Below are 26,467 nucleotides of genomic sequence, written 5' to 3'. Positions count from 1 at the left end.
AGATTTTTGCAGGAAATCACCACCTTTCTTCAACTAGTAGCTATGGATACCTCTCGATTTATACAGACCAATCCTCGGTTTGCCGCTCTCTGGAGGCTTAACTCATCTCAAGGATGCTTCTATAGAAACAAACGGTTATTCATTCCCTCCGAAGAATTAGGAAAAGTGGTACTTCAACTCTGTCATGATTCTCCGATGGCAGGACATCGCGGTATGGCTAATACCAAGGAATTGATTCAACGCCATTTTTGGTGGCCAAAGATGAGCAGAGATATCAGAGACTATGTGTCGGCATGTGCCATATGTTTACAAACAAAGACCCCTCGGTCTGCCCCAGTGGGTCTCCTATCGTTGATGCCGATTCCTGATCGACTCTGGCAGATAATTTCGACAGATTTTATAGTCGAACTCCCTATCTCGGATGGTTGTACAGTAATCATGGTTACAATCGACTACTTTACGAAGATGGCACACTTTATTCCTCTACCTTGCATTCCCACTGCAGCTCAGATGGCGAAAATTTTCCTTTCACGGATCTTCACGCTCCATGGGCTTCCAGAAACTATCATCTCCGATCGTGGTTCTCAATATACTTCACGTTATTGGCAACAGATATGTAAGAGCCTCAAAATCTCCCGAGCATTGAGTTCTGGCTTCCATCCTCAAACTAACGGCCAGACGGAACGACTGAACCAGACATTGGAGGGCTATTTGCGCTGCTACATCTCTGCTTCACAGGACAACTGGGTTTCTCTATTACCATTGGCGGAGTTTGCCTACAACAACTCCCGTCATTCCGCTCTGGGTTCCAGTCCTTTTTTTTGCTCATATGGATTTCACCCTTCTTGTTATCGTACTGGCCTTCCTTCTTCGTCACGGTTTCCAGATGTGGATAATCTACTTCAAGTCATCCAGACAGGTCATTTGGCGGCCAAATCTTCGCTACTTGAGGCTCAGGATAGAGTCAAACGGTTTGCGGACAAGCACCGTTCTCCAGCGCCCTCCCTGAAGGCGGGTGATTTGGTATGGCTGGCCTCTCGTTTCTTACCACGGCATCTGGTCCCGTCCAAGCTGTCTCCTAAATATTTCGGACCTTTTCCCATTCTACGGAAGTTGGGTTGCTCTGCTTTCAAAATCAGGCTTCCCCCTTCTTGGTCCCGGATTCATCCCGTGTTTCATGTGTCCCAACTGAAGAAAGATGTGTGTGATCGATTTTCGAGATTAAGGAATACTCACCCTCCTCCGGTGTCTACCCCGTCGGGTCCTGAATATGAGGTGGCGGATATTTGTGACTCTCGCATCTTTCGAGGTCGCCTTCAGTTTTTGATTGACTGGCAAGGTTATTCTCCTGCTGACCGTTCCTGGGAACCTGCCTCTGCAGTGCATGCACCTGCTCTTATTCGCCGATTCTTCTGTAATCATCCGGGGAAGCCGGGGGCCCCTGCCCTTCGGAGGGGGCATACTGTCACGCCCCTGCGGAGACCATGGTCACTGTGGCATAGATGGTCTATTAGACGGATTGCGGCCATCTTTACTCCCAAGATGGCCGCCGCTACAGATGGTGTGGGTCTAGACTTACACAATGGCCGCGCGGTGGAAGGACCGCCCCCCGACTCCGGAGCCGGTTCATCTGATCCTGCGGACAACGCGCGGATGCGTTGCTACTCTTCCACAACAACGCTTCCTGAGTTCGATACTAGGATCTATTGCATACTCGTTTGTTTGTCATTCCTTCTGTGTAACTCTACCCTTTTCACTCACCTGTTTCCAGACTTGAATCCTTCTCCCAACTCTTGCACGACATCCAAGACTCGAGTGGATTTCCCCTGCCTCACTCGTTACGAGCTTAACCTCACTGATCGGTTCGCTAGTGAGACTCCCTCCCTGGCGTGCGGTACGTGAGAATTTATATTCAGTCCCTAGTATATCTGGGGGTTAGAAAGAGACCAGAATTGACACCTGATATTATCTTACCTATACAGAAGCAGGGATATGCAGGGTCCGATCCGCAGCATTGAGATATGAGAACCATTCTCTTACTGGGACGTCCTCGAGGTTACTCCTGTCCGCGTCTCATCAGAAGACCTGCAATATAGCTTGATAGGTGGTACCCCCCTTCCAATCAGGTACTCCTCTTTTCCTCAACCCATATTCTGCTTTCTAGTTTCCCTGCTTCAACTTACCACTTTCCTCTGTCTTTATTCAGACGGCTTCGCTTCAGCGGATATTCTGGGTACCAAGAACCTCTCCGGACAGACGACATCTATCCAGTGGCCATCGACACAGGGTTTTCTTCCCCAGAGGGTTTCCCTGGAGTCCTTCCCCTCCTTAATATTTGTATTTTGAGGCGGAGGAAGGGTCTCAGGGAGGCACTCATTCTCTACCCCTGTGGGAAACCATTTCCGAAGAAGGAAACGTAGGAGGGAGAACGACTGGTGTTTCTCTAAGGTAACCTTTCGGTTATTCAACTTTCTCGTAATTAGTCTAATTATTACACATCATTACATCAGGCACAATTGGAAATTGAGGAGCAGCAATCTTATTCATAGCGCGCAAATCGATAATTAAAGGGAACGGAATCGCATTATCCCCTTTCTTATACACCGGTAAAATCGGACTATTGCACAAACTTCCTGCAATTTCTTCAATTACTCCATGATGTACAAAGTTGGAGACTATACACTTCAAAGCTTGCTCTCCATCAACTGAAATCTTATATTGTGTTATTCGTGGCAACTTAACTCCTGATTTGAAAACTATTTTAACAGGCTCAATTTGCAAAATACCAACGTCATTATCATCAATCACCCATAAACACGCCAGAACTGCACTAAATTCTGGCGGCAAAGGTCTTGTCAGAAACTGTGAGGCAGAAGATTGCTGAGGTGAAATCGTCAAACGCATTTCATCCGAAAGAACAATGAATTACCGCATTTAATTCCTTCAACAGATTCAACCCCAACAAATTCTCTCCACAGTTCATTGTCAGAAGAAACAACAGTAATCCATAAATAGCCCCACTGAAATCGGTACCGGCAGAGAAACCGGACTAACCACTGGCATACCAGAAAACCCTACAGAAACGTTATTCTACCCTGACAGTGGAATGTCTGTAACCCGTGAATGATCGATGGAACACTTCTGTGCTCCTGTGTCTATCAAAAATAGATGCTTCCTTTTCCCCACCATCATCTCAACGTAGGGACCTTTCTGATTAACGGGAATAGGCGTTGGTTCCAGACCCTGCTTCGGGCTGTCCTAACAAAACAATATATCATCGAAGACAAGATCTTCGGAAAGATAGGCAGTTGAAGGATTATCAAACATATTTTTGCTATCTACACTATGTTGCTGATTATCTTGCGAAAATGACAGAGAATTTTGAGTGAACTGGCTTTGACCAGGACCCCCTACCCCAGGGTGGCCTCTGGATCGTCTACTCATGACACCATATGTGTTATTCAACCTTTGCTGGAGGATCGGGCATTGTGCTCGCCAATGAACCTCTTGTCTGCAATAAGCACATTGGTTTGCGTGTACAGGACCCAACGCCGCATTACTTTGTGGAACGAATTGGCCTTGAAACTGTGTACTCCCACCTCTAGGCCCTATAACCATAAGTTGCAGCAATACTTTGGTTTTTAAATCTGCCCTTTTCTTTTCGATCCTTTCTTTTTCATTATTGACCCTATTCTCGTAATACTGAGCCATATGCAATACTTTGGACTGTGATTTAGCTTGCCAAGCCCTCTCCGAAGTCATCAATTGTGACTGGATATCAGGCAACAATACACGCACAAATTTATCCACAAACAATCTTTTCCCTGACTCAGTGCTTAAATCCTGTCCGCTAAAATCTGAGAATACTTGTTTCAACCGATTAAAGAATTCGGTAGCAACTTCAGATTTTCCTTGGGTACAAGCAGTGAGTTTGTCCCAGACAATCCTTCTCTCTGGAATCCAAGTCTTTAATGTTGTTACTATTCTATCTGGCAAAGTCAGTATCACCTGCGGTGGTATTTCACCATCTTTCCTTTCTCCATCTAACCAAGTTACCCACATGTCACCTAACCCTGCTGGATCATCTGCAGTCCTAATCTGTTTCCATAAATCAGCAGGTAGGATCACAGGAAACAACAAATCTATATCACCCAAAGTGAACACCGACGAATGCAGGACGGATTCTATTTCTTTATAAAACCGTGTTGTATTTTTCCTTATGTCTGGAATCAACTGTCTAATAGTATTCACTTCTTGTCTTGAGAATGGGACGTGAACAAACTGCGATACATAATGAGCTTCAATATCAATGGCTGCTGCACCCGTTGCAACATTAGCCGGAATCTCAACTTTAGGAACAAATGTCGGAGGAACCTCTCTCATAAGTAGCTGAGAAGTAGGCAACTCTGAACGTTTACTAAGCAACAGAGCCAAATCGAGCGCTAAATTGGTGGAAGCAGTATCAGACACAAAAGCTCTCTTATAAATAATCAATAATTCTGCGGGGCAACAAACCTTTTTCTTTATACATTCATCCTGCAGGTATTCTACCATTACTTGCAACACTTTCCTCTGCATTTCTGGAGTATACTGACTATACGTATCATATACTTCTACGGGAGATATCGACATATCTGAAATCCATCTAAGCGCATCCCTTGTGCAAATTCGCGTTTCTTCACTCATTGTCTTACAAGGAGGAAGGAACCGTTTCTGAACGTAAAAAGCGTCCAAACTATCACCATCTATTTCATCATTCTGAAACCATTCTAACTCCCTCTAACTCCCTTCTAAATTCAAAAACCCTCTCGACATGCTCATGTACTTTCTCTGCAGTATCCCTTGAATAAGCAAGAGCATTCAAATCCCTCAATCCCGGTGGGAAACCTGTGTCCGTCAATCTATTCCACATTACAGCCAAATGTATCCCCATCCCCTCAATAAAGACATTCTGATCGGGAATACTTTCTATATTAAGGAGTGTAGCTAAAACAGTAGATTTTTCACCTTTCTCTATACATTGCTTAGCCCATGCATTCAAATTTCTCCTCTTCTCTTTGGAAACTGTGTTCCGCGTCACAACTTTTGATTCAGCACTCACCCCTTTATCAGCTACGAGTGGAGCAGAACCGCTTGGGAGAGGGTGAGAGTACACAAATGCTGTACAACAGGTAGTGGAGATACTACCACTGGCAATAAAGACGGATCTATGGGAACAGTAATAGTCGGTAACGGTGGAGGTACAGGCGGAGGAACAACAACAGGAAGCGGAGCAATATCTGGCGGCGGAGGAGCAACAGGAAAAACAGGAATTGCTACAGGAGGAGGAATAACAGCAGGAAGAGGTGAGACAACAGGAAGAGGTACATAAGGAGGTGGTGCAGTGGCACCAGGCCTACATTCATTTAGAGTTTATCAATTAGCTCATCTGAGGCATGAAAATCTTTAGAAGGATATATTTTCTGTATACCAAGTTGAAAAGCCCTATCCATGTTTCTAACAGACTCTGGCTGTTTTTGTTGATCATATAATAATGCCTTTTCTGAATTTGACATGTGATGACGTGCATGCTTCTCTTTACTCTTAAGTTGCTGCATAGCTTAATTTTTCCAATTTTGTATTACATCAAATGCTGCAGATCTAGCTTTTTTCTTTAACAATATGGATTCTAAATACTGTATTCAAGCGATCTCAAAACTACCATTGACTGGCCACAGAAGTTCAGGAGCATGTCTAGTTTGTCTGTGCCAAGTATTGTTGAATACTATACTACCAATGCCGTATTTACAGTACATAGTACATGCCGGCGACCCCTCCTGTGGTGCCGGACGGCCAAATTCCAAAGATTGTCTGTCTCTGCGGAATAACGTCCTGAAACAGGCAGACAATTTCCGAGGCATGTCAGACCACTGGTGTTACCTGACATCGATTGTGCTCGCGAGTACAATACTACAACCAAATATCAGGATACTTAGGAATCGGGGCACGACTCACCTGATTCAAAGGACAAAGGGAGGTCCAATCGGATTACAAAGGACAAAGGACCCTCGTGGTTGGTGATTTTGGCAAAACTGCCCGCCTCAAAATATGGACCCTCGTCAAGATGCCGTCTCGGACCGCGTGCTCATCGTCCAGAGATGGGATCGTGCAGTACTGTTGAGGTGTCACGTCTCATCCAAAAGGGGCCCCCTTTTCTCACCGTCCGATCTCGGTCCGATAGCCGCGCCAACTCTTCAACGAGGTGGCATCAAACTTGAGGGTCCCTATTCAGGCACCATCTGAAAGAACAAGGAAATATCGAGGCTGAGTACCACAAAGGAAATACACCAATCACGGGCTAAAAAGATTCACAGATCTTTTATTACTGTACAGTTTACAAAGAAAAACAGATAGGTATCTGGCTCCCAACACCTCGTAGTGTGTACCGGCCGACAAGGAGAGGTGAGAGAGAGAGATGAACATCTAAACATTCATGCTTTTATACAATTTCTGTAATATTGTCCAGCCTCTCCTCATCTTAATAATTCGTGGTGTAGAGTCCGGGCCTAGTTAACATACAGATTTTACAATATTATGCAAAGGATTACATAGGTTTGCATTTCCATGAAGACACAACAGTGATATATGTTCTCGGATCCCACAGTGAGCCTTATACGAAGTTTCTCAACAATGTAGTTCAGCTAGAGCATACGCTCGAGGTTTGTTCTTCATTGTCCCAATGTTTATACAAGGATGAGACTTGTGAGCGTAGACAACACTTGAATGACAGTTCATATGAAGCACAAGGTCTCTTTGCTCAGTCTAAACAGTTGGCTCTTCGGACAACCTAAACATTAACAGAACTCAAAGGTCGGAAGGCTTGGCTGCAAGTCGAAAACATAGACCACCATTTTAGAATGTAGAACACACGAGTGGAAATCAAAATGGCAGATAAGTCTTAAAATGGCAGTGAAGTTAACCCAAAAATCAGAACTCTGCACAGCAGTTTTCCGTGTAGCCTGAATAGGCTTAGGCCAATATAAATACTAAGGAGGCACTATATAATTACCGTTTAACATTCTGAACACCGTTGAAGATCTGCTTTCAAATCTTGATTCTAACTCTCCCTCTGTCCTCATTCTACACAACCTCTCCTCTGCCTTCGATACAGTGAATCGCAACACCCTGATCACACGTCTCAGTGATACCCTGGACATCACTGATCAGGCCCTGGAGTGGCTACCCTCCTTTTTCTCTGACCACCCATTGCAGGTGGAATTGGGGGCCTTTCTCTCCCCTATCACTATCTCTACATGAGGTGTCCCCCAGGGATCTCACCTATCTCCCTGGTTTTTCAAAGGCTACATGGCACCCCTTGCCTGTATGATGGCCACCTTCACCTCTAACATTCAATGTTACGTGGATGACACACGGATGTAGTATTTGGGGTTCACTGAAGTACACAGAGACCAGTCAGGAGGCAGGTAAGTACAAATAGAAGTTTGCTTTATTAGTTACAGGGTAAAGCTATGCAGAGGCAGTAGGAGCTATAAATGTATACATCTTTCTTCATGTAATCTCCCATTCTGAATCCCCAACTGCTATTCATGGAATCCTGAAACCCAGCAGGGTTCCATGCTACCTCATACCATTCTACTGCCTGCATCAGTGCACCTGATGCAGAGCAGCTACATCCAAACACAAGATACTACACATCCCTTTCCTTTCAAAAAGCAAACACAACCATATTAAAAGACCAGGCTCTCTCCACAACACATCACGTCCACAACAAACCAACCAGACACAACTACTACACTCAAAACCATCACAGCGTAACTAACATTCAACTGCCTAACATTCCCCAACAACCTAAAACACTAATCCACCATTTACTCAGACCTGCCACATCTGAGTCTCACAGCTGCCACCTGCAAGCACTAACCAACATCAAACTACATTCAATCACCTTCTCAGCTCATACAGCAGACATACACTCCATCCACTCTGCCTGCCACACGGAGCCTCAGGCCTGCCACGCCCGCAGCACTAAACATCACCAACCAGAAATTAACTAACAACCAGATACAAACTAACACACATCATCTGTCCTCACATAAGACCACCACCCATCACAACAATAGAAACCTGTCAATTGCATGTCATAACACTTCAACACCCATTCTCGCATTCACTCACTAACTCCCCGAAGAAAACATTTAAAAGTAGGAAAAAACAAGAAAAAGAACAAACTACACAAAGATCACATAAAAACAGGGTAACTGCAAAGGCACAGCACGTGAAAAGAACACACCACAACAGGAAGTTGGCCAAACCACCCGCCATGCGTACAGATCTTCCAAATTAAAATGAATGCATTCACCAACATATGTACAATTTTATTTTTATACTTTATCTCACTCTCCATTCATACTCACTTGGGCATCTCATTTATCCAAATAACACTAAACTCCAACTCATAATGATTAACAGAGTAACATACCGAAGGTTGACCAAGAGCGCTACCACCCAGTCAACACAACTAATGCTGTAATCACAATGGCATTCTACTAATGCCTACTCTCACAATGGTATTCCAGACATGCCTAAAACATTTCACTATGGCTATACTCCAAATACATTACATTTCCTACATTTATCATGTAATTTCACTATTTAACACATTTCTCAATATATTTTCCGATACAAAATGCTTAAGAAGGTATTCAATAGGTGCCTATAAATCCAGGGTACGTGGCACCATAACCCTGCAAATCCTCAACTGGTTAAACCTAGACATCTATAACTACACATATTTAAAATACACTTTGAAATTCACCTTACTTCACTTTCCAAAACTGTTTTGCACCTAAAAATCCTCAAACAGTTCAAATCTATGTATCCATTAAAAATCCTCAAACAAGTTAAGCTCTTTCTAAAACTGTTGCACTCCTAAAATTCCACAACAGGTTAAATCTATTTATCTACTGTGCAATCATTTTATTTCCACTTTAGCAACTTGTACACAAACCAACAAACAACCTCTATTCATTTTAATTTGCAAGATCTGTACGCATGGCGGGTGGTTTGGCCAACTTCCTGTTGTGGTGTGTTCTTTTCACATGCTGTAGGCTGCAAGAAGGCGGCATGGACTTTTAGAGATTCATAGATTTGCAGTCTTTACTGTAATAAGATATTGAAATTCAAAATGTCCTATTTTAGAAGTGGGTCGCCGTTGTTGAAGGTTGGTATGAAGTGCAAATATACTAGAAGTGTGATAGTGCAAATATATCAGAGGTGTGATAGTTGAAGCAAAGTGTAGGGATAGCGTTCCCAATAGAGGAAGGTAGCGCCCCAATCCTAAGTGAAGTGTAGGGATAACGTTCCCAATATAGGAGGGTAGCGCCTTCTATGAGAAGTGAAGTGTAGATATTGCATCCCTTTCAACCTGAAGTGACGTGTAGGGATAGCGTCCCTTTCAACATGAAGTGTGAAGTGATAAGTAGGCATAGCGTCCCATAAAATGTATGAGTTGCATCTCTCAATAAATAGATGCATGTCATGATACATGGATATTGCATGTTGAGGTTCTCCAGGAAGGAGTTCTAGTAGGTGGAAGGTGCTATCGTGCTGTGTAAGAGGATGAAGACATATGGCTTCCACTTGCCTTTGTTGTCTTGCATGGAGGTGGAACCACCCCACCCCTTTTTACATATCCTTGGTGCACTCAACATGCGGCGGATTTCTGTAATGGTGTATGTGATGCAGTGTGGGTGATGGATGTTTGCTTTATGTGAAGTATTCATGTGAATTGTATTGTTGTAAAGGAAAGAGATGCGTTACGATGGGATTCATGTGTTTGTGATGTTGTTGGAAAGGAAGGAGATGTGTTGTGAATTACTTGTTCTGTTTGAATGGAACGCTGATGTGAGGCAGTGGAATGTTTGGTGATGAATGTAGTGTGAAGGTTCCAGCTCAAGTCAGTTGAGCCTGGGTGATGGGACCCAGTGATTCCCTACATGACACGCAGCTCTCCTTCAGGCTTCCCTCTGCCTCTTCCTCTTCCTCACACAATTCAGTCGTTGTGTGCTGCAAACAACCTCTGCCTCAATGCCAGTAAGACAGAGATTGTCCTCATTGGGACCCCTGCTCCTGCCTACACTCCTTCTCTATGTCCGTCCTCCCTTGGCCCTGCGCCTCCACCTACCAACAAGGCAAAAAATCTGGGGGTCATCTTCGACTCCACTCTCTCCTTTTCATCTCACATCGTGGACATCTCGAAAAAAAGTCCCATTACCAACTACACCTTCTCAGAAGTATTCTTCCTTTTCTCACTTTCCCCCAAAGGCTCACAGTCTCCAAAGCCCTGGTCTTCTCTAGACTAGACTACTGCAGCAGCCTCTTTCTCAAACTTCTCTCTTCTCCCCTCCGTCCTCTTCAAATCACCCAGAACAGAACCGCAAGGATTATACTTGGCCTCAAGCCCAGGGACCGCATCTCTCCGCTGCTGAAATCCCTTCACTTGCTCCCCGTGGCTGCAAGGATTAAGTTAAATACCCTTTGCATTGTCCACAACACTTTCTGGGGCTTGAGCCCGTTCTTTCTGAAATGCTCTCTTCCTAAATATTCTCCCTCCCGGGCCCTCCGCTCATCTTCCTCCAACTCTCTGCGACTGACTTTGCTGGGAGATCTTTATCCATTGCAAGTGCCTCCCTCTGGAACAGCCTCTGTGCCTCTCTCCGTCTTGAGCCGGATATCCTTATGTTCCAGAAACTCCTCAAGATGTTCCTCTTTGCCTCCTCCTCCTCTCTCCCGCTTTCCTGCTAACCACCTCTTCCCTGCTCTGTCACTCTCTCTCCTCTACTTCTGCTCAGTTTCACTGACTGGCTCCCTGGTGTACCTTCAGAGCCTCACAGGTCCCAAGCTGTGTTTAAGCTCTTAATACATAATCAATCAATCAATTACCACCCCTATGGTGCCACATTCTTTTCCGGTCTACCCCAAGAATTACTTTATTATTCTGCCGTATGTCAGCACACATAAGAAACACGAGACATCCTGAGCCTGTGGGAAGTTAGACATTCACACGACATCCAACCAATGAGGTGACTTACGGACATCAGCGAGAACACAATATACTTGTTGCCTTTCAGAGACACCAACACTCACCTACTGATTGGCTCCTTCTGGTGTCGTCTCCTCGTCCCACATCCTTCTTCCCATCCCCAGCTGCTAAGGGGCAATTTGAAACTGCTGATCTTACTGTGGATGTACCTTCCAAAGCATGTTTTTTATGTGTTTAATTTTCCTTCTAGCCTAGCAGTCGTCAAGAGCCTGGCTCGACGACCTTGTATCTATCTTCTGGTTCTTCTCCTCCCTTTTGCCAGTGACTGCTGTCTCTTCGGAACAGGCAGCTTGCAACATTCCTACAGCATCCTGTTGCTTCGAAGTGCTTGTGAATTTCATGATTGCCCGCTATGAAGGGCCTGTCAGTGTTAAACCCAAATGATTTACTTACCAGTGCTTCTCGTCCCATAATGGTGGCTAGGTGGTTCCCCTTGCATTATGTTAGCATTTTTATCTTGTATTCCTACCCCAGACTCCCAAAGCCCTTCATGTACCCCCTTGAGCACCCCACCACGGTCTTGTCCCAAGACTTCGCGAGCTGCATGTGTGCCCCTGAACACCCTGATTAGAGCTATCAATGATATCCTGTCACTATCTATGGGTGCCCTTTCCCTGCTCCCATCATCCCTGCAGTTGGTAAGTAGGCCCCCCTTGGCAGTGCTGAATCAGCACTGTCACTGCAAAACCAAGACAGAAAGCTGAGAAGGATGCAGGCAACCAAATGCATGCTTTCCCCTCATTATGATATGATATATGATATGATATGATATGATATGATATAATATGATATGATATGGCATTTATAACGCGCCTATACACAAGTGTTTCAAGGCGCGACAAGGCAAGGGGGGAACAAAGGGAGGACAGACAACGATCCTACTAGGCCAGGTGTCATTCAGATCGCACAAGTGCATGGGAAGGGGGAAAGGAAAAGTGCGAGGGGGTAGGGGGAGGGAAAAGTGTAGTACATGGGAAGTGGAATAAATGAAGTGCAGACAAAGTGCTGGAAAGGGGACTGAAGGGATACAGAAAATGGTTCCCAAGTGCAGAGGTTGCCAGGGAGTCAGTGCAGGTGGGTAGTTGACTGGGCCTGGGCCAGAGATTAGAAAAGGGGTGGCCAGGTAACCAGTGCAATTACAGTCAGGAATTCAGCAAGGGAGGGGAGGAGAGAAAGCAGAAGCAAAGAGGAAGGTTTTGAGGTGTTTCCGGAACTGGAGATGGTTCTCCTCGAGTTTCAGGGAGGCAGGAAGGCTGTTCCAGAGAGAGGCCCCTGCCGAAGAGAGTGATCTGCCACCAACTCGTTGCTTGGAGAAGCGACTGACCCTGAGTGAGTTGGAGGCAGATGAGCGAAGAGCTTGAGAAGGAAGATATTTAGGAAGAGAGAGTTGAAGGTATTGCGGCCCCAGGCCCCAGAAGGCCTTGTGTACAATGCAGAGGGTTTTGAATTTAATCCTCGCAGCCACTGGGAGCCAGTGCAGAGATTTCAGTCCTGGAGAGATACGATCCCTGGGCTTGAGGCCAAGGACAAGTCTCGCAGTCCTGTTCTGGATAAGTTGCAGAGGGCGGAGAGTGGAGGCAGGATGATTTAGATAGAGGCTGGTACAGTAGTCCAGCTTGGAGAGGACCAGGGCTCTGGAGACAGTGAGCTTCTGGGGGAAGGATAGGAAAGGAAGAATACCTCTAAGGAGGTGCAGCTGGTAGTGTGACCTCTTAGAGACGTCACAGATGTGAGGGGAGAAGGAGAGTGCAGAGTTGAAGATGACCCCGAGGTTTTTTGCCTTGCAGGTGGGAGAGGGCGGAGGGCCAAGAGAGGCCGGCCAGAGAGCTGCATGGAAGGAGGGAGTGGGTGTGCCGATTAGTAGAATCTCACTCTTACTGTCATTAAGGCAGAGGTCGTTGGCGGCACACCAATTCTGGATGGCAGAGAGACAGTCAGAGATGAGGGAAGGAGAGGAGAAGGAGGAGGCCAAGGGTCCCCTGAAAATGAGCTGGGTATCATCCGCATAGCACTGAAAGTTGGGACAGAGAGCTGCGATGCGGTGGGCAAGGAGTGCCAGGTATTGTTTGAACAGCCAGGGAGAGAGGTTAAATCCCTGGGGGACACCACAGGTAGAGAAAAAGATGTTGGAGAGGAAGGACCCAAGTTGGACCTGAGAGGGTCGGTCGGAGAGGAAAGAAGTCAGCCACGCCAGAGCCTGACCAGTGATACCCAGGTTATCACGGAGACAGTTGAGCAGGATGGCATGGTTGACAGTGTCAAAGGCAGAAGAGAGATCAAGCAGGATAAGAACGCAAGGGGTGTTAGAGTCGAGGTTGGAGAGCAGGTCTTCACGGAGGAGAGCAGTTTCCGTGCTTCTGGCAGCTCTGAAGCCAGACTGATGGTCATGAAGACAACCAACAGATTCAGTGTGGAGATTGAGTTGAGAGATGGCCAGTTTCTCCAGGAGCTTGCCCAGGAAGGGAGTTATGGAGATTGGGCGATAGTTAGCCGGGCAGGAGGGGTCGGCAGAGGGTTTCTTAAGAAGAGGGTGCACAAGGGAGTGCTTCAGGGGGGAAGGGAAGACTCCAGTGGTGAAGGAGTGATTGAAGAAATCTGCCAGGGCAGGAGCCAGGGAGTCAATGTGATCCTTGATAGTTTTGGAGGAACAGGGGTGAACCTGTTTTGACGAGACTTTCATAGATTGGACTTGTCTAGAAACTTCGTCTGGAGAGAAAAGGGGAAAGGTAGAGAAGGAGGGAGGAGGGGTGGCTGTAGAAGGGCCAGAGGAAGAGCAGGGAATAGTGGGAGGGGGATGAGAGGAGGAGAGTGAGGACAGGATGTCCTGAGTTTTAGAAATGAAGTTAGAGGCCAGTGTCGTGCAGAGGGCCTGTGAAGAGACAGGAGAGGTAGAGATTGCGGCAGGATTGGCCAGTTCCTTGCAGATTTTAAAGACTTCAGCTGAGTTGTTATATGCTGCAGAGATGCAGGCTTGGATATGAGCTCACTTCTTGGTGAGGACGGAGAGACGGTATTGCCTTTGCAGCAGGCGGCAGGCCAGTTTGTCAGAGAATGAACTTGATGCACGCCATTTCCTCTCAGCAACCCTACACTTGCTTTTTAGGCTGACGAGGTCTGAGTCATACCAGGAGTTGCACTTGGCTTTGGGCTTCAGGCGGATTCTCATGACAGGGGCAAGGATATCAAGAGTATCAGATATAGCAGAGTGGAGAGTGGAGGGGGCTGTATCAGGGAGAGAGTCAGCCAGGGGGGGAGGAGGTGGGGAGAAGGTGGCAGCGAAAGCCTCAACTGACACGCGCTTCATGGGTCGGGTGACCGAGATGGTGGGTAGCAGTGACAGAGGTGGCTTGGCCTGCAGGGTAGGGAGGGTGAGGTGGGAGGATAGGAGAAAGTGGTCATCCCAGGAGAGAGGAGTGGAGAGAGGGATAGAGAGCGGAAGGTCTGAAGAGATCAGAACATCGAGAGTGTGCCCTGCAGAGTGCGTCGTCAGTGCGGTATAGTCTGACATCCTTACAGTTGGAGCATCAGGGTATGTTTAGCAAATATTACTTAATACGTTTTCTTAAAGCATTGAGTATACTTGGTCCGACCGAGATCCAGAGTAGAACATTGCAAAGAATATTTCCATGCAGGACGTTCAAACGCACAATTGCACACTCTGGCCAATGTAAGCAAACCCACATTGTACAATAGTAACCATATGTTTATGAGGTGAAAAGTGAGGCAATGAGACAGGCAAATGCACAACGCAGTGACATTGAATAGCTAATCTTGGGCTAAGTTTAAAAGAGTGAGCTAGAAGGGTGTGAAACAGGTCAGGTGAAGCATTACTGTGAGGTTTAAAAACATTCTGCACGTTTTAGTAAAATTGTGCAAGGTATTCTAAAGCAAAAAGTAATATTCTAGGAAGCTCAGCTGGTGCATGCATCATGTGGCTGATTTACATGCATCATGGACACTTTATGCACATCATCTCCTGGTTTTGTTCAAGTGCTGTGCCCTTGCGCATTTCCCAGGTGTTCCTTTTTGTGAATCGTGCATTTTGATTTCCTGAGTAAAAGTGAGCATTTATGCTGCATCTCCAACTTGCGCGAGAAAAAGGATGTGCAAATGTCTAGCTAGCCAGTCTAGAACGTATTGAATTGAATTCATATTTTATTTCTATCGCGCTCATACACAAGTGTTTCAGAACGCGGCAAGGGTGGGGAACAGGGGAGAACAAAACAACAATCTTAGTAGGCCCACTGTTATTGAGAACTCAAAAGTGCATGGTGGAGGGGAAAAGTGCAGGGAAGGGGGGAGAAGTGGAAAGTGCAGAGCAAAAGGAGAACAGAATAAATAATAATAAATACATTAATAAATAATAAAAGCAACAAAAGTGGTAGTGCAGCCAGGAAGTGGCAAGTGCTGAGTATAAGGAAGCAGACAGGGTAGGTCAGATAAGTGCAGGAACAAAATGGGGAGGGGGGCTGTATGGGTACAGATACAGACCCCAGTGCAAGGAGTGGCCCGGAGGCAGTGCGGAAGGGTGGCCAGGTGAGCAGGAACCTGGGCCCGAGGACAGAGGGTGGCCAGGTGGACAGTGCCAAGAGACCAGATCAGCAGGGGAGAGGGGGGGCGAAGGCAGAAGCAAAGAGAAAGGTCTTGAGGTGCTTCCGGAATCAGAGATGGTTCTCCTCAAGTTTTAGAGTGGCACGTAGACTGCACCAAAGGGAGGCCCCAGCCGAAGACAGAGATCTACCCCCATCCCGTTTCGTTGAAAAACGACTGACCCTGAGGGAGTTAGAGGTAGAGGAGTGAAGAGCTTGAGAGGGGAGGTATTTGCGGAGGGATAGCTGAAGGTATTTTGGCCGCAGGCCCCAGAAAGCCTTGTAGCCAATGAAGAGGGCTTTCAATTTAATCCTTGCATCCACTGGGAGCCAATGGAGAGAATTCAGGGCTGGAGAGATATGATCCCAGGGCTTGAGGCCAAGGACAAGTCTCGCAGTCCTGTTCTGGATTAGTTGCAGAGGGCGGAGAGTAGAGGCACGTAGATTTAGAAAGAGGCTGTTACAATAGTCCAACCTAGAGAGAAAAAGGTCTTGGGACACAGTGAGCTTCTGGGGGAAGGAGAGGAAAGGCAGAGTACCTCTGAGGAGGTGCAGTAGGAAGTTTGACTTTTTAGCGACATCAGAGATGTGGGGAGAGAAGGAAAGTGTGGAATCAAAGATGATCCTGAGGTTCTTAGCCTCGCAGGTAGGGGTAGGAGGAGGACCAAGGGAGGCAGGCCAGAGAGTGAGGGGAAAGGATGGAGAAGGTGTCCCGATGAGGAGGATTTCAGTCTTGCTGGCATTCAGACAAAGATCATTGGCAGAACACCAATCTTGAATGGCATTAAGGCAATCAGAGATGAGAGAGTGGGGGAGGTGGCTGAGGGCAGCCTGAAAATGAGTTGAGCGTCGTCAGCGTAGCACTGCAAATTAGAGCAGAAAATGGCAATGCAGTTGGCGAGAGTTGGCAGGTATTGGTTGAAAAGCCAGGGTGAGAGGTTAGACCCCTAGGGAACACCACAGGTAGGGAGGGAGATGGATGATAGGAAGGACCCCAGTATGACCTGGGAGGGTTGATCAGAGAGGAAAGAGGTCAGCCAGGCCAGAGCCTGATTGGTGATACCCAGGTCATCATGGAGACGGTTGAGCAGGATGGTATGGTTGACCGTGTCAAAGGCAGAAGAGAGATGGAGTAGGATGAGGACAGAGGAAGGTTGGAGAGCAGATTTTCACAGGTGTTCACGAGAGCAGTTTCCGTGCTTCTGGCAGCTCTGAAGCCAGACTGGTGGTCATGGAGAAAGCCAACAGAATCGGAATGAAGGTTAAGATGGGAGATGGCCAGCTTTTCCAGGAGTTTGCCCAGAAAGGGAGTAATAGAAATTGGGTGATAGTTAGCCGGACAGGAAAGATCAGCTATGGGTTTCTTGAGAAGAGGATGCACAAGGGAGTGCTTCAGAGGGGCGGGGAAGGATCCTGAGGCATAGGAGTGGTTGCAAAAATCGGCAAGGGCCAGAGCAAGGTTGTCAATGTGGTCCTTGATGGTTTTAGAGGAACAGGGATGCACCTGTTTTGACAAGCCTTTCATAGATCGGACTTGTCTAGCGACCTCATCGGGGGAGAAAAGAGGAAAGGACGAGAAGGGGTGGTGGGGGGGTGGCTGAAGGACGGTCAGCAAGCAGAGGTAGAGAGGGTAGTGGAGGGCAATGGGAGGACAGAGTGGACAGAATGTCCTGGGTTTTTGGTATAAAGTGAGAGGCAAGGGCATTGCAGGGACCCTGGGAGGCAACAGTTGGGTTAGAAACTGCATTAGGGTTGGCCATCTCCTTGGAGATTTTAAAGAGTTCAGCCGAGTTGTTAGATGCCGCCGAGACACAGGCTTGAATGTGGACTCTCTTCTTGGTGAAGACATAGAGTCGGTATTGCCTTTGGAGCAGGCGACAGGCCAGTTTGTCAGACGATGAGCAAGAAGCCTTCCATTTCCTCTCAGCCGCCCTACACTTACTTTTAAATGTTTAAGTGTAGCTAGGTCGGAGTCATACCAGGAATTGCACTTGGCTTTGGACTTCAAATGGATCCTCTCAGGGTGTGAGTCAGCCAGAGGAAGGGGGGGGGGAAGGTGGCAGCGAAAGCCTCAACTGACACGCTTCATGGGCCTGCTGTCCGAGAAGGTAGGTTGCAGTGTTGGGGTAGGCTTGGCTTGGGGGGGGAGAGTGAGAGATCAGAGGAGAGGAGGCAGTGGTCACTCGAGGAGAGTGAAGTAGTCAGAGGGATAGGTAGGGGGAGGCCAGAGGAGATTAAGACATCAAGTGTGTGACCTGCCGAATGTGTCGGGCCAGAGGGGAGGATAGAGAGAGAGAGGGAATCACAGAGGTCACGAAAGAGCAAAGATGAGGGGCAGGGAGAATCATGGTGGTTGTTGAGGTCCCCAAGTAGGAGGAGTTGAGTGGTTGAGGCCAGGAGGGAGGAGTAGAGGTCAGCCCACCCTGAGAGAAAAGAGGTGATTTGACCAGGAGACCAATAGAGAGTAGCAACAGTAAGAAAGTGGCTGGGAGAGATTGAGAGCCTGTAGACAAGGCATTCGAAGGAGGGGTAGATCTGAGTGGGAATGATAGTGCAGGAATCCACTCAGGAAAGATCAGTGCTACACCATTCGCACTCTGAAACACCTGTGTATGATCGCGATATAAATAAAATATCATATCATATCACCTCCGGGAAGGGTGAATCTGGGTGCGGAGAGGATCTTGTAGCCATCAGGGAGGAGAGTCTCAAAGCTTGTGACAGAGCTGGCCGTGAACCATCTCTCAGTAAGACCGAGGACATCAAGGTCAAGTTCTTCGAGTAGGTGCCAGATGTCGGAGGATTGTTTGACACCATAGCTGCTATCCCAGTCCTGCTCTCTTTTATAGAATGCGATTGGAACTACAGGCAAGGATAGTATTGAAATGAATCACACGGAGATGATTAGGCAGGAATAAGTACTCACCGCCGCCCTGATTGCAGGACAACGGATGTTTAAGAAAAGTGGCAAATCTAGGCATCCTTTTTAGGCGGATAGAGCCTAATTTACAGAAGTCTTTAACAATGGCGTGATCCCATTGAAAAACATTTTGTAAATCACGCCCATAGTGTTTGACAAACTGCGTTTGTAGGTTATTGGCTGAATTGGAATATATCAGATCTAAGACTGCCAAGGAATGAAACTTTGATATGTTGTAATTATCAGCGCTGAGTGGTGCAAAATATTCTCTTGCCACTGAAAATTGCCACTAAATTGGTGTTTTGCTGACTACAGGTAATTCGCAAGTGAAGTGCAAAAAAGAGGCCCGCTTTGCTTTAAACAAGACTAGTGTGTAGGTAGCTAATTAATAGTGCAGGCTTTAAATCTATTTTCTGAATTCTTCATTTGTTTTTGCTTGCATGCGTTTAGGATTACATATAAAATGTATATAAATTACAAATTGTGTGTATTAATAAACAAGTTAGCCCAGGCATATCTTTGCAATCCCTGTTGGTGATCTACGAAGAAAATGGCCTCATGTAATATTTGAAAACCCAGATTGCCTCTTCCGGCCTGTGGATATTCTATAAAATATTGGCCTTGAGATAATTGATTACCCAGGCAACTTTTCACAGATAACTTTTAATCTACAGTATTCTATTCATATTTCTGGAACATTCTTCGTGTATTTAGGAGAACTTCTACTGATTTCAATCTTCCCTAAATTAAAATAAAGGATGGGAATGAGATAATTATGAGTGGTCCGACAGTATACCTCACTGCTTGTCTATTCTCTGCAGGAACAGCCAGACAGAGACTCTGCCTTCCCATCGGAATGCCTCCCAGAGGGGCCCAAGCTCCAGTGCACAGAGAACACAGCTTGGGAGGAGCAAACGATTGTGCAGACATTTGTTAAGAGCCCATCCCCTATTGCCAAAAGTGAGGTATGATGCTTTTATTTCGGTTTACACGCATCTCACATTGGCCTTCCAGCTATGTATGACACAGGCTAGTATTTGTTTGAATTCGTGCACCACCATCAGCTCTGAAAAATTGTGTGTGCAGCTCAGACTCAAACCTCATGATATGTTCCACTCTACACCCACCCAAAGTCTACTCTTTAACTCAGGTCCCGTGGATGGATCTGTGATGCAGCAGACGGTAAGTGTCCAACCTTTCATCTGTTTGGTGAAGAGGGCACTTGGCTACCACTGAGGGTGCTATTGTCCTGAATAAGCAAAGGACCAGCCTCAGAGTTGTATGCGCGTCTTGCCAACTAAGCATTTCCACAGAGAGATTAGTGGTCCATCCACCCCTAAGCAGAAGCACCAATAGATGTCTCAGAAAAAGTAACATTTGAATGGATTCAGACACGACATTCACCGTTATTAACTAAGCTACACGTTCCGTATCCTTCCCTGGAAGTTCACATCGAGTTCAGAGCCTTTGAGCAATACATTTGGGGATGCCAGTTAGCTCAAAAGCATACTTTCTGCACCAGAACATTATCTATGTGTTATAGGATGGTGTTATTTTATACATTACTTTTATCAACCAAAAACACCTCCGAAGGATGCAGACAGCCACATACACATGTAGCCTTCATTAGGGCTCACACCTGTAGTATATAGTCTGACATGCTTATGGTCGCAGCATTAAAGTATGTTTAGCAAACATTTTTTAATTTTTTATTTACGAGATTTAACCGCATTTGCGATTTTTACAATAAACACACATCTTTCGGATTTCTAGATGAGCAGAGCAGTAGTTCAAAAGTTTTGGTTTGTGATTAAAATGTCATGCCGAGAACTAAGTGGTTGTAGTTAAAGTTGTTGAAGTTGTTGCAGTTGTATTACCGATCATTGAAAAGATGTGTTCAAGGGTTTTTGCCACAGCTATAGCCCAAGACGTTTTCTCCCCTCCAATTTATCGAGACCCCCAAAGTTATTCATCCTGTATGTGTGAGGTCAACACGTGGTGAGCCAGGTATGGAGTTCTAGCACTGCGTGTACCCAGACATGTCAGTAGCAGATGACATATTGTTTCAGTCTCAAAGGGAGGCCCGCAAAATCTGCAGTTGTTTGTTCGCAACTGACCTCTGATTTTTAAAGTTTTGTTCGATGGCAGGAGATTCAAACGGGCCCTTAGAAGAGTGTTTCTCAGGCTTCTACTAGGGTGCTTTTTTTAAGAATGGCTTGGTATCATTCAGCTTTCTAGCTGTTGCCAGAAGATGTCAAAATCCAGTCTGCTTCATCTAGCCTTTTTTTTGCTTTTGTTGGGTTTTGAATCAATTCCTGGGGTGAGCTACCAATCGTGTTCAGTTTTTCCTCGCAGTCTATTTTCCATTTGGTCAGCATTTTACAGAGTCCTTCTGCCATTTCTGTTTAAAGCATGGAGAATATCAGTGGACTAGTTGGCAGACGTCCACATACACATGTCACCTTCATTAGGGCTCACGAGTGTAGTATATAGTCTGACATGCTTATGGTCGGAGCATTAAAGTATGTTTAGCAAACATTTATTAATTTTTAAATATTTTATTTACGAGAAACACATTGTGTATAGGCGCTATATAAATAAACTATCACACCATATCATATCGATAATTTGTCTGTACAGCAAGATACTGTTTCGGTCCACGATGGCTTCCAGAGAAGTTACATTTAATTCTCGCCTAATCAAGGTGATTGGCGTGGATTTATGAAGGCTTAATAGTGTTCTCCAAAAGAAGCTTTCCAGAATGCTCTAGATGGTTTTTGGAAGGTATGCCATCGCTTCTGCACCATATGTAATGGCTGGTGTCACTTTATTTCTGTAAAAGTTGATTACTGGTTGTAGTGAGTAGCGACTATATTTTCTGTTAACTGCTTATTAGCTTGTGAAGTTAGCTGTCTCATTTTTTTTTGTGGAGAGCGTTTTGCATTGCTTTTTCTGTTTTGGTGTTATCCAGCATAATTCCTAAGTATTTGAACTCCGAGACTTTTTCCACACTACTGCCTTCCAGATACCATTTCAGGTGATCTCTTGTCTTTGTGTGTTTTTCTAGAATCATTATCTTGTTTTTGTCTTTGTTGATCTCAAGGTCGTTTGAAGATGTGTATTTTGAAAGCGAATCCAACTGGCACTGTACTGCAATGGCGGTGTAGTCCACCTGGATCAAATCATCAGCGTAAAGCAGTAGAGGTCTTTTTGCCAGACCAATTGCTGGTGGAAATGATCGGATTTCGCTATTGCCGTGCTTGCAATCCCCCATGTAGGCCAGAAAGAGTGCTGCAGCTAAGAGACATCCATGCTTCACCCCTCTGACGGTTGGTATGCCTGGTGAAAGAGGTCCCTGTTTGTTCAGCCGTACTTGAATGTTGCTGTTAGTATAGAGGGCTTTTATTGGACCTAAGATTTCCGTCGGGCCTTTCCATTCCAATAGTTTCCGCCAAAGTTTGATTCGGTTTACCAGATGCTTGAGTAAAGTCTATAAAGGCCAGAACGACTCGAGGCCCTCCTTCAAAGATCTTCACTTTCAGGGTGCTTAGTATCATGATGTTCACATTTGTACCTGCCAATTTCTTAAAGCCCGATTGTAATGGGTCTGCACAGGGAGCTTTATTTGCCCACTTTTGGAATTCCTTCAGAAGAGTGATTGCGTACAGCTTTCCAAACACGTCCAACAGGGCGATTGGTCGAATGTTACTTGTGTCGTCCCTGCAGCCTTTTTTAAATATCGGCACTATTACAGATGTAGTCCATGATGTTGGAATGTTCCTGCTTTCAGCAAATCTCTTAAATATGCGTCTTAGGAGGTCACTCAATTCTTCAGGTGATGTTTTCAGTTCTATATTTGTAATCCCGTCAGGCCCTGGGACTCTTGAGTGTTTTAGTTTGCGTATTGTTACTAGGATTGACTCGTTGTCATGGAGTTACATCCAAGGTGTGTTTGAATCTGGGTCCATCCCTTGCAGTGACGTTGATGGTGCCTTAAAAAGGTTAGCGTAGAAGTTTACCCAGTTTTGTTGCGAGATGCCGTTTGTTAAAGCTGTGTCGCAGTTTCTGCTTGTTGTTCTAATGAGTGTCCAGAAATTGTAAGAATTTCCCTTGTTTATGCTTTTCAGCATATCTTCTGAATCACTCTGATATAATGATAAGCGGTACGATTTTAATCAGGACTTGTATTTTTTTTTCCATTGCCAAGGCTAGCTCTTTGTTTTTCTTGTTGTTCGAACGAGCTGCTAGTTTTTTTGCTCTGCGAACTTCATTCCTTTTGGCTGCAAGCTGCGCATCAAAAATATAGGTGTGCTGCTTTTCTTCTTGGCCCATTTTATTTGCAAGTTAGCGGGATCTGTAGCGTTCTAAAAGCGGTTTATAATCGACTTGTGGTAGATGTATTGCTGCACCTCTTGTTTCTTTGGTTTCTTTGTAGGCTTTTATTAGATCTTTAACATTTTCTGTGGTCAGTTTCAATCGATTTCCCTGGTTGTTAAGCTCCAAGTTTGTCCTGAAATACGTCTTTGTTACATGAGATGAGGACCATTTTATGCTTAGCAGATTATGGTCGCTTTGTGTTGTTTTTGTGACATTAGCTGATGTGACCTTTGGCAGGAGGGACTTTGATTCGAAGATATAGTCAATTATTGACTTGGAGGACCCTCTTTCCCATGTTGGAGTTTCATTTATTTCGTTGATTGTGGTTGCCGTATCAAAAAGTTGTTTTGATATCATTAGTTCAGTCCAGGCTTTTCCTCTGGCTTTTGACTGGGTGTCGATCGCTGTCACTTTTTCACTGTGTTTAAGTCACCACAGATTATCAAATGAGCCTCTTTAAAGTGCAAGTTGGCTGAATCTATTATGTTTGCTACGATCTCTAGTAGTGTATTGGAATGAGAATTGTGCAGATTCCAATATATATTGATCAGCAATATTGGTGTCACCGTAGGATTTTTCATTGACTGGTCCATGTTTGTCCATGAAAGCAGAACCACCAAAAGCAGAGAAGTTGCTAGTATTATTCTGGTTATCTGTAGGGTGCTGCCTGTGCGAACCACCATCAACAGTCCCAAAGAAGGACGACCCATTTCTCCTTTATGTGCCGGCGAGAAGGCTATCTGAAAGCCATCCAAAGACGGTTTTTCACTCAGCCACGTTTCCTGCAGGCATAGTATGTCGTAAGCACCTAGGTCAATCTCTCCTGGGACCATCAGGTGCTTGAAACCGCGAGTGTTCCAGCAACCTAAGGACAGTGTTGTTATAATAAGTTGCGGTACGTGGGTTGCTGTGTTAATGGGTTGCTATTTCCGAAGGTTTTATGATAGTACCTTAGGGAGCAACGACCATGATTGAGGCTCAGAGATTGGTTTGGTCGGGTTGTTAACAGCTGATCGGCTATCACCCCCTGCCTGGGTAGTAGTTCTTTTAGCAGCTGGTTGTAGACCAGTTGGGCATCAATCAGGATCTAATTTTGTCGGAGACCTTGATGGATCAAAGCGCTCACATCTGCTCGCTGGCCTTACTTCCCGGGACCCTTGGTTCTCTCCTGTGCTTCGGTTCGACACCCGGCCGGAGAGTGTTAGTGCTCTTTTCTTAGGAGCAATGGGCTGAACTGCGGATCTCTCAAGTTCTTAATGGTCCGGGTGTTCCATATGCTGGTTTTGACAGATGTTTTTTGTTGTTGTTAGTTGGTCGCTAGTTGACTGCTGATTACCCCTTCTTTTGAGTTGTGTCAGCTCAAATCCTTTTTTATTGAGCATATCAATAGAGTCTCTTAGCATGTGGTTCACCCTGGTCGACGTTGTGTAGAGGTATGAAATTGCCTTTTTCCCCTCATGGCTGGGATCAACGATGTCGATATCCACTGATTTTATAGTCCAATTTGTTTCATTACTTTGAAGAAGATTCAAAACTGTACGCCTGTTTAGCACCATGTACTCTTTGTTGATTGTTCGTTGTCTTAGTTTGAAAGTGGGTAATTGGTTTCTTTTTGACTTTGATTCCTGGCTATTTAATCTCTTTCTGTTGGAGCTGGAAGGGTCTATTTTCAAGGAACGCTGTTGTGCGTTGCTTGTTGATTCGACGTGTCGTCGGTCAAGAGTTCTTGAGTTTGGTGAGGTTTGATGATTTGTTCGCTTCCTTTCTCTGGATGAATGACACACCACGTGTGGTCTTAAAGTCTTTGCATGGTCAGACGGTGTGTCAGTCCTTGATATCTTATTTTTCGCATTTGTCAGGTTTTTGAATCGGTCGTTTAGAGTCATATGGCTCTGATAGTAAATTGGGGCAATTTGATCTTTTGGGTCGAAAGCCATTGGAGTTGCTGGTTTCTCCCCAGAGGGGTCTTCCTCCAAGTCTTCGTAATGTTGACTAAGCTCCATCAGATCAGTTTGTTCCAAAAACTCTTCAACCGTTGTCTGCGAGGTCTGTATAGCTGGCACTGGAGGCGCCAGGTTTAAATACCCAGACGTGGCTTCTTTTTCGTCTTTTGACGGATCTGCTGAAAATCCAGAAGTTGGTGAAACTGTCACAGTAGCCCCTTGACTATTGCATTGTTTTTCATTTGTTTTAGCAGGCTTTAGGCAAAGAACCAACTGATTTCTTGCAGAGGTATTTGTTGTCTTCGGCAAATGGTAGGGATCCTAGATAGTAGTTTTTATGCTCAACATAGGGTTATTCACACTGCCTGTTTTTTCATTTTTCTTCATCGATAAAGACTACAATTTCCTCAAAGGAGTTAGTTGTCTTTTCCACTATTTTTCCCTTTCTTCTGTCTAGCATTAGCTTGTCTGGTTGATGTTTATGTATTGTCTTTGACACAGTTGGTTCTTTCGCTTGTCGAAGGGGTAATTGATTTTCCCGTTTGTTGCACAATGGACAATGACATTGGAGTTTTTCCATAGGTTTCGCTATTTCAATCAAAGTCTGTGGGCCTCATTACGAGTCCGGCGGTAACCGTGGCGGTAAAACCGCCTGGTTACCGCTGGACTCGTTTTACCATTCCGCCTCCGTGATTCCCGGAATTACCGGGGCATTACAACCCCGGTTTTCCGGGAATCACGGAGGCGGAATGGTGATAATCCCCATTCCCATTGAGTCCTATGGGACTCGATGGGAATGGGGATCATGGAAACACTGGCAGCATCTCGTAATGCTGCCGGTGTTTCCTCGTCCGCCTGCAGGTGGGCGGTGTTATACCCGCCAGGTCAGACCTGGCGGGAACATCACCTCCCGCCTGCAGGAGTCGGGATCAGGCGGTCCGGAAACAACGGTGGCGGCGGGTTTACCGCCACCGTTATTTCCAGAGCGCCTGAGTTATAACGAGGCCCTATGTGCCTACTTCCCTCGCTAATAGAGATAGTGTAGAGGGTTTAGTTGAATGAGTGTTACTAAGTAAGTAAGGGAAACTTCCACTTTCAGTAGTAGGCAACTTGCTGCTGTTTCTTTCAATTGCATTGATGTAACCTTCTAAGAAAATTAGTTTCAAATGCATCATGGCAAAAATTGAATTATGGTCTTTAAGGGTCACATTTATTGACTCATAACGCTTGCAAAACGGTGCCAAGGCTATTGTGACTGATAACATTATCGAGAAAATGTCTGTTTTTTTGTCGGTGTGTCTTTTAAACAATTTTGAGGTAAGTCGCTCTTTGTTCTGTTCTTGCTTGGAGATGAAAGACATGAAGAGAATGATTTTCTTCTAGACTGTAAGTATTTAGGTGACTGATATGCTGTTTTCTGTATCTCAAAAACTTCTTCCTGTTCGACGGTATTTCTTTTGGGCTTATTGGGGAAATCGTTACACCCCTGCCCCTTGGTGTCATATTTGCCAGCCCATGAGCATCCGTTTCCTCCACC

This window comes from Ambystoma mexicanum, chromosome 13 (assembly GCF_040938575.1).
Source record: "Ambystoma mexicanum isolate Mex_15411 chromosome 13, UKY_AmexF1_1, whole genome shotgun sequence".
NCBI lineage: Eukaryota > Metazoa > Chordata > Amphibia > Caudata > Ambystomatidae > Ambystoma > Ambystoma mexicanum.
The sequence above is the reverse complement of the archived record's forward strand: the minus strand, read 5'-3'. Positions refer to the sequence as shown.